An 8,920-nucleotide genomic window follows, 5' to 3' on the forward strand; every position below is an offset into this window, starting at 1 on the left:
GGAGGGAACGGTGTTGGGACAGGTGGAGGTAGTACAAGGGTATGTGAGGGGAACTGTCCATGAGAAAGTGGGGGGAAGTTGGCAGGAGGGATAAGTCCAGGAATAGGAGGGGGAAGAGGGCAGGACCAGGTGGCACGTAACACTAACCCTCTAAAGCCTACACAGGCAAAGGTTCGCCTGGACATAGTGTTATATTTTTGCCATTTCTGAGCTTAGTCTTTGAGTCGGTATCAAGTATTATACCTTTTATTATTCAGAGGAACCTAGCCTTTATTTCTGGTGGAGTGTAAAGTCACCATCCTACATTACTTTTGTGTGAGCATACAATATTTGACAAAATTTGTGCCCAGTGAAAACAATTTGTGTTTTGTTGAATAACTCCATAGTCTACCAGGGGAATTATTGTTTTTTCAACATGGAAAGTTGCATTTAGGTGTTCCGAACCTCCGTGTGAAATATGGTGCAAATACTGTACACCTTTTCCTCAGTGAGTGACAATTTGAATATTGTTCTGGCCGTTTTTTAGGAGACAATGTGAAAATACATTCATTTTGGTTTTGCCTTAAAGGGGAACTATCTTATAAATGGCCTTTTTGAGTGTTTAGCATTGTTTCCTAGCTATGTGAACTTATATTAATATGATCTATGTCTCAAAATTCTCATATTGGCGCATTCTTCCAATTCTCCTCTCACAATATTCACCCTCACTGAACTGAGTCATCTGAAAATGTGCCTATATGTGATGTCAGAGAGACACCGCTGCATGTTAATGTTGAGATATGGAGAGACCTGGAGCTGGACCTGGAGCCCACACAGCCTCTAGCTCAAAACGGCTCGAGATCTTGAGGTAGAAAAATGCTGTTTTTGAGGACTTGATTAGAAATACAAAACAATGAATAAAAAAAAAATATATATTACAGAGGTGTTCCATAGACTCTCAGGAATTGTGTAAAGGTGCCCAAATAGTGAAAGAAATAGTAAAATAGTTCCCCTTTAATATTTGTACCAATATCTCCCTGCAATTTCCCCCCTCCACACACACACCTCTGTCTTTTTGCCATTTTATTATAAAACCAGGGACAAGCTCCTCTCTCTCTATCATCCATTACGCACAAGCATTGTGTGTCTGTCTGATGGCCCAATCTGAGGAGTGCACTGAAATAGAGAAACAATAGGAATTTCCAATTTGTTCTCCCAGCCCATGTGACTAGATAGAGATAGAGATAGAGATAGAGATGCCTTACTTCCGCGCACTGCCAGTAAGCCTGTTGGCAATGTAGAGATGCACTTTAGATTTTGATGGAGAGAAGTGAATCTCCGGATTCAGATACAATAAAGCAAGTCTTATATCACAAACGGTTCCAAAGATATCTAATGTTTTGCAAAACATGTCTCGTGTCGCATGGGCTTTAGAGGGTTAAACTAGTTTATTATTATAATATCAATGTGAACGTTTACATTGATACTTACCATAGCTTAACCCTACAATAGTCTCCACGTGCTGGTCTTCAAGGATGACCTGACAGATGTAAACTCCTTCATCATGATCTTCTCTGAAGCCTCTTAGTGTCAGAGACACGCTGCCTCTCTCCAGCAGATTGGTCAGACTCAGTCTGTCCTCGTAGCCCCTCCCCTCTATCACCTGGCCATTCTTATACAGGTAAATACACTCTGTCTCCTTAAACCACCTGATTGTCATGGCAACAGCACTGGTCTCAGGAAGGAGGCGACAGGAAAGGAGGACATCACGGCCTTCAACACCTTCCACATAACCTTTAGTGATGAGTTTAAAGTTTTCTGTTGGATTTTAAGAAAAACGTATGTACATGTATGAAATAATAACTTGTAGTAGTTGCAATATCCAATATAGTATTTCCAAAAAAATTGGTATGAGCTGGAAAACACCCATAGGTCCATAGCCTGATGTAGTAAATGAATGATTAGGAGCAAATTTGGTAAACTGGGAGAAAAAAATAAGCTCTGCAGGTTTCAGTTTTCTCATAGACTCCAATGCATTCCACGTTTTTTTCTCTTCCTGTTTTCACTTGTGTCTTTTAACCTAGATCCCTGATTCGCAGATCCCCACTTGGGGTATCATTGGAAAGCCACTCTCATTGGTTACATCCCTGTCCAAAAATGTGGTGGCTGGGTGGCGGAGCGGACTAAGCGCTAGTCACCAACGCGAGAGACACTGGTATCGAATCCGGCTGTCAGTGTTGCCTCCGGCTTGGCCGGCCGTCATACTGGCTCAATTGGCAGAGTCAGCGAGAGGGAAGCCGGTGGGGTGGTATTCTGGTCGTTGTAAAACAGCGACTCCTACAGGTCGGTCAGGGCGCCTGCACAGGGAGGGAGATGGTGAGGGTAGTGTGACCTCCCACACGTTACACCTCACCAATGAGAGTCCGCGCTGGCAGGTGAAAAGATGCTGCTGGCTGTCTCCTATGTCTCGGAGGAAGCATCTGATAGACCGACCAGTGGGAGGCACATGCGAGCAACGGCCAGGAAGGGGAGGGGGAATTGGCATAACGACTAAATGGGGATGGGAGAAAAAACACAGAAAAACAGGAGGAGAAAAAGTGGATCAAAAAAATTAAAACGTGTCCAAAAATATGCATACCCGAGCCGCTAGAGGTTGCCAAAGTGGCGTGTCGCGCCAGTGGGCAAATCGTACTCAGAACATCCTGGGGCCGGGTCGGTGCCAGTTAAGAGGTTAATGATTTCATTCATGCTTTCAGTATTTTAACTATATTACTAATTAGTAATTACATTCTTTATTTGTATTATTTTTTATTATTTACTTGTGAGGATCCCAGGAAGAATAGAGGTAATTAATTTAGCAGCTAATGGGGATCCTAATAAAACAATTATTTGAATTAACACATCCACTTATTAAACTAAATAGATGATGATATTAAAATGTGTCATAGTATAAACAAAACATCAGTAACATATAAAGAAAGAGATGTGGTCTCACTATATGGAGCAATCCATGGCAGACTTTTTCTCCTTGGTGGTAGTGTAGAGTCTGCATCTGTAGTCTCTCCACTCGCTGAAACACAAGACTTGATGGTTAAACGCTCAGTGATTTTACGAGTATTTAAATAAAGGTGTTTTAAATATCCTGTAGTTCACTGACATGAAGGAGGAGGTCCCACACTGTGTCTCTTTGTGATTGGTAGTCTGGCACCTGTTTCAGACATGTCTCCACTCTCTGAAATACAAAAATCTGTTTCCATCACTGAATCATAGTAACAAAAAGAGATATTTTGTAGATTAATAAAAACGTACTGGTCTGTTGGACTGATAATCTAAACCCCAGTGTCTCTATTTCAGTCTTCAGGTCACATATCTGTTGTGCTGTAATGACAGATAGAAGATTACAGGTAGCTTAAACAATATTTGGACAACATCCTATCCTTGAGATTTCCTCTATATGTAGTTGTTACTGTGAATGTCACATTAGTGATGACTAGGAGTCTTAACTCAATTGTCAAATGAGGGTATTAAGAGTTTAAGAACCACAGCCTTCTCTCTACACCAGGGGTCTCAAACTCACGGCCCGCACACCAATTGCGGCCCGCTGGATGATATTTTGCGGCCCCTTACTTGACATCAAAGTTTGGTGTTAGTGCGGCCCGCACGCAACTTTTTGCCGCGTCGTTGTGCGAGTTGGATGTTTTATTTATTTTTATCATTTGTAGGCTACCATAGCGCAGGCTCATGACAGCAACGTTAGGTTAGTGACTTGGTTGAAACGTGATTTCGGAGTGATACCAAATGGAAGGAAAATATATCCAGTGCGTATTGCAGGCATCCTCGAAATTCTCCACCGTCTCCTCTGCAAGCAGTGCTCTGCCTGTCTGTGTCTGTCTGGCTACTCTGGTCCAATCACATTCAGCATCCCATCAGCATTTCTCCCTCCCCACCCACAGTCTGCGAATCAGAGCAGAGTAGGGTGGGTCTTCACGGAATGCCCGAGTCAGAGCGAGAGTTGACAGTGCATGATCTACAGGTAGTCTAATCTGCAGGTACTCAAGTTTCAAGTTTCTTTAATAGTTGTCATACAGAAGTACAGAATACCTTTATACAAAATGCTTCTTTCTGTTACGCTCCAGAGACTGTGCTAGACAATAGATAAGTATGAAATAAAATAGTATAGCATGTAAAAATAGAAGTAACGTACGTAGACAGTGTTTAGTATATACATATGTACAATGTTCGATGCAGAATAGAAGTAACTGAGTTACCATACAATATACAATATACTATGCAATATACTAATATACAATATACTATATAGTGCAAAGCAGAAATGGGATGAGGTACAATTTAGGTACAATTTACAGTAAGGTGTACTGAGGTATGGGTTGTAGTGCAAATCATTTACCAATAGATATAAAGTGTGTTTAGGTGTTCTAAAGTGTGGAGAGTGGGTGCTGCAGTGTGTTGTTTGTTTAAAGTGAGTGTGTGCGTTTGGATGTGTGTGGTGTGAGTGCATTTGATGGTTGTTGCATAGTGTTATTGTTCGTTGAGTACTGTAGCTAGTAACCTTGTTCCCAGTTTTATCCCTGTGAGATAAATGTAGCTAGTAGCCTAGTTTCGCCAGCAGGCAGTTAGAAGAAAAATATGGCATGCTCAAAGATGGCCAGTAAAAGAAAAGTCGACAGTGACAATCACTGCAATTCAAAGGTGAATGGACTGAAAAATATGCGTGCATCCTCCCAGCACCAAACCAATGTGCCTAATATGCCAAGAAACGGTAGAAACGGTAGCTCTTGTGGCAATTTGAAACGCCACTACGAAACAAAACAGTTATTTTGATGCAGCCTTTCCTCAAAATTCAGTGCTAAGAACCACAAAAATAAATGGAATGAAATTATCATATCAAGCTGCAAGCAGAATTATTGTTAAATCTATGTCACAATGAGAAAAAGCAACCAAGTCCTCACTCAGTGGCATGGGTGTTGGCTAAACACAAGAAGCCATTCTCTGATGCATAAATAATAAAATAATGTATGACTGAAGTGATGGAGACCATGTTTGAAGGCAAACAAAAGCAAATCCCCCTCATAACACAGCAACCAGAATAACTGAAATACTGGCTGATGATTTGATTAAACAGCTTTGTGATAGAATAAAAAAAAAATGCACACGCATTTCCATAGCTGTGGATGAGTCCACTGACACCACTGAGAACGCTCAGTTGCTGGTGTTTGTGAGGTTTTAGTGAGATTGTGAGAAGATTGGATCAGTTGTACTTTTTTTGGAATACTTTTAACCCTTTTTTTGTGGAATATGTGATGCGGCCCAGCCTCACCCAGACTCTACCTCAAGCGGCCCCCAGGTAAATTGAGTTTGAGACCCCTGCTCTACATGGTCTGTTTGGATCAATCACAGCAGAGACACGTGTGTTTTGTCATCTGTACACTGATATGCATCTTTTGAGAGGTTGATATCAACACAATTAGAACAGAAATAATTAATACAGTAAAAATAACACGCCAATATTATGGGGAATTATGGGAAAAGCTTAACATTTAGGGATGGGTGTTTTTGGCACCTCTAGGCTAGCTAGACAACTAGACTAGCTGGTCCGTATCTGCTTCCATTAATTTGTGCTAAACTAAGCTAGCTTAAAGCCAGATAGCTTTCTATTGAACACACAGGAAGGAAATTGGTATCTATCTTCTGGTCTGACTCTGGAGAAGAAGGTAAGCACATCTCCCATAATGTTGCTGTGTTCCTTTAACATGGTAAAAATGTCATCTCACCAAACTGAGTGCTTATTTCATCCAGTTGTCTGTCCTTCTCTGTGTTTTGTTGGGTCACTTCATCTAGTTGATCCTCCAACGTTGTATTTATTTCATTTAGTCTTTTTTCAGATTCTCTCAAAGTTTCATTCATCTCCTCTAGTTGTTTAATATGTTCTATTTTATCCAACTTGGCTTCTAGAATGGGAAGAGAGTGAATACATTTATGGGTGATTGCTTCATGAACATACCTGTAATTTTCATTAGCAGAGTTGAAGATCATTTCGAAACAAACAGGTGATATTGATTTGAATCAGTAATTGAGTAATTTATTTGTAAACCACTGTATTCAATCGGTTACAGTATAATTTACTTCACTGTTTCACTTTCTCCTCCAGATCCTCTCTCTTACCAAGCTGAATAGCTGATTCTGATCTGCTCTGCTTCTCCTCCACTGTCTCTTTCTCTAGGTACCGTTCAGCTCTCACTGTTTACAAACAAAGAGGTTAGTTATATGTTTTAATACTTCATCACATGTGTTGATTTCGTCAGACTGAACACTTATACGTTTCAGAATATGTGATAAACTGAGTTACAGTTCCCCGATCCCTTTCCTCACCAGAGACCACAAGGTATCAGTCTCTGTTCAACCAATACAAGTATCTGTCTCTGTCTCTGTATTGGGTTTATACAGGACATTAGGTTTAGGGTTAGTCTGTCTCCGTCTCTGTATCGGGTGTGGTTTATACAGGACATTAGGGTTAGGGTTAGTCTGTCTCCGTCTCTGTATCGGGTGTGGTTTATACAGGACATTAGGGTTAGGGTTAGTCTGTCTCCGTCTCTGTATCGGGTGTGGTTTATACAGGACATTAGGGTTAGGGTTAGTCTGTCTCCGTCTCTGTATCGGGTGTGGTTTATACAGGACATTAGGGTTAGGGTTAGTCTGTCTCCGTCTCTGTATCGGGTGTGGTTTATACAGGACATTAGGGTTAGGGTTAGTCTGTCTCCGTCTCTGTATCGGGTGTGGTTTATACAGGACATTAGGGTTAGGGTTAGTCTGTCTCCGTCTCTGTATCGGGTGTGGTTTATACAGGACGTTAGGGTTAGGGTTAGTCTGTCTCCGTCTCTGTATCGGGTGTGGTTTATACAGGACATTAGGGTTAGGGTTAGTCTGTCTCCGTCTCTGTATCGGGTGTGGTTTATACAGGACATTAGGGTTAGGGTTAGTCTGTCTCCGTCTCTGTATCGGGTGTGGTTTATACAGGACATTAGGGTTAGGGTTAGTCTGTCTCCGTCTCTGTATCGGGTGTGGTTTATACAGGACATTAGATTAAATGAAGGCATGTTAAATCAGGTAAATGTTGTATTTTCTAACCTACTGATTGGCAATGCAACCGCTGTGTTCTTACTGTTCAGAAACCACATGCTGGTGATCCCAAGTGTCTCCAATAGCTATAACCTCAACCCCTACGATTTCAGATCCCTGCTAACTTGAATTCAAACCCTAAGTTTAAGTTTACGTTTATGTATTTATTTTTTACCCAGGGACAGTGGTGCACATTAATCAACATCTTCAGTTTCCACATCAGTGTAAATGTGCCAGAATTAGCTAAGGAGCTAGTTTTCATCTGTAGTCCCTGCCTACCAAGCATGTTTTATGGTACACCTACACCTAATGCACATAATACATTAAAACAGGAAGGGCTATTTCAAATGGATTGGAACAGCAAATAATAGTTAAAAAACTAATTATAAATATTACATAACGTGAAAAAAGTCTTGAATGTACAAACACAACATTAGAAACATTGGATTGCAAGAAGCAAAACAGATTTACTCACCCTTTATAAACGCTGTAGAAGAAAAAACAAAATATCACTTTGAAGTACATGTTTTGCTCATAGAACTTTTAGAATGTCTTTTAGTAGTTTTAGTTTAGTCAGCTTTTAGTCTTGAATGTACAAACTAGGATATTCAAAGAATCACAAAGCAAAAGATACCTAGAAGTTTACATTAGTGTAACTTGATATTTTAAAGTTAGTGCCGTTTACAGTAGTAAAGTTTGAAACATCTTGGAGGTTAAGAAAAAAAACAGACGTAAATATACTCACCCTGTCTTAACCCTGTAAAAACAACAAACACATCTCATTTATAAAAGGAATGTTCTCAGAACAACAAATAATCCGTTTTACCTATAAGATCCTATACGTTTGATTTAAATAACTTATTGGGAGTTTAAGACAAAAAATGTATCTACTCACCCAACACACCCCCTGTAAAAGAAAAAGAAAAAAAAATACTTCAGAAAGCATATGTATGTGTTTCTCATATAACAAAATAGTGTGCTGGTGGTTTATTTGACAGAGAGTAAACTAGTTTATTTTTATAATATCAAAGTGAGAGTGGTTTATTTGACAGAGATTAAACTAGTTAATTATTCTGTTTTTTTTTATCCACTTTTTCTCCTTATTTTTTCAATTTTTTCTCCCATCCCAATTTCTTATCGCCAATTATTTTTCCCTTCAATTCTCCCCTCCCCTATCTTGAACGTTGCTAGACTATGCCTCCCACTGGTCGGCTGTGGTGAGGACAGAAGCCTTGCATCACGTGTCCCCTCCGGTACACGAGGAGGCAGCCTGTCGCATCTTTTCACCAGACAGCGCGGCCTCTCAGTGGTGAGGAGTAACGCGTGGGAGGCTCACGCTGCCCCCGATACTTCCTGACTCTGCTGTACAGGCGTCACCCAACCGACCTGTAGGAGTCGCTGTCCACAAAGTCCAATCCCCACCCATCGACTTTCCACCCGCTACCTCTGCCAATTGAGATAGTATGACGACTGGCCCAAGCCGCAGGCAATGCTGACTCCGGGAGTCGAGACTGCAGCATCTTGCATTGGTGACGAGCACAATTCTAATATCAATGTGGGAGTGGTTTATCTGTAGTAATGATCATGTCTAACATAATGAAGATTCAGAGCACAGGTCCCCAAATGACTTAATGTTTCGTCGTCAAGAAGTACTGGAAGCCCGGAAATTATGAAGACTGAGGGCTAGATCCACAAAGAATGCATTGCACAGAGCAAGTTGCACCCTTACTTACAATTCATTATGAATTGAAAATGGGGGACCCTGATGTAAACAAGACAAAAGTATTTCTCTGGTCTGCATCCC

The sequence above is a fragment of the Notolepis coatsorum genome, assembly GCF_963971535.1.
Source record: "Notolepis coatsorum genome assembly, contig: SCAFFOLD_86, whole genome shotgun sequence".
In the NCBI taxonomy this organism is placed as follows: Eukaryota; Metazoa; Chordata; class Actinopteri; order Aulopiformes; family Paralepididae; genus Notolepis; species Notolepis coatsorum.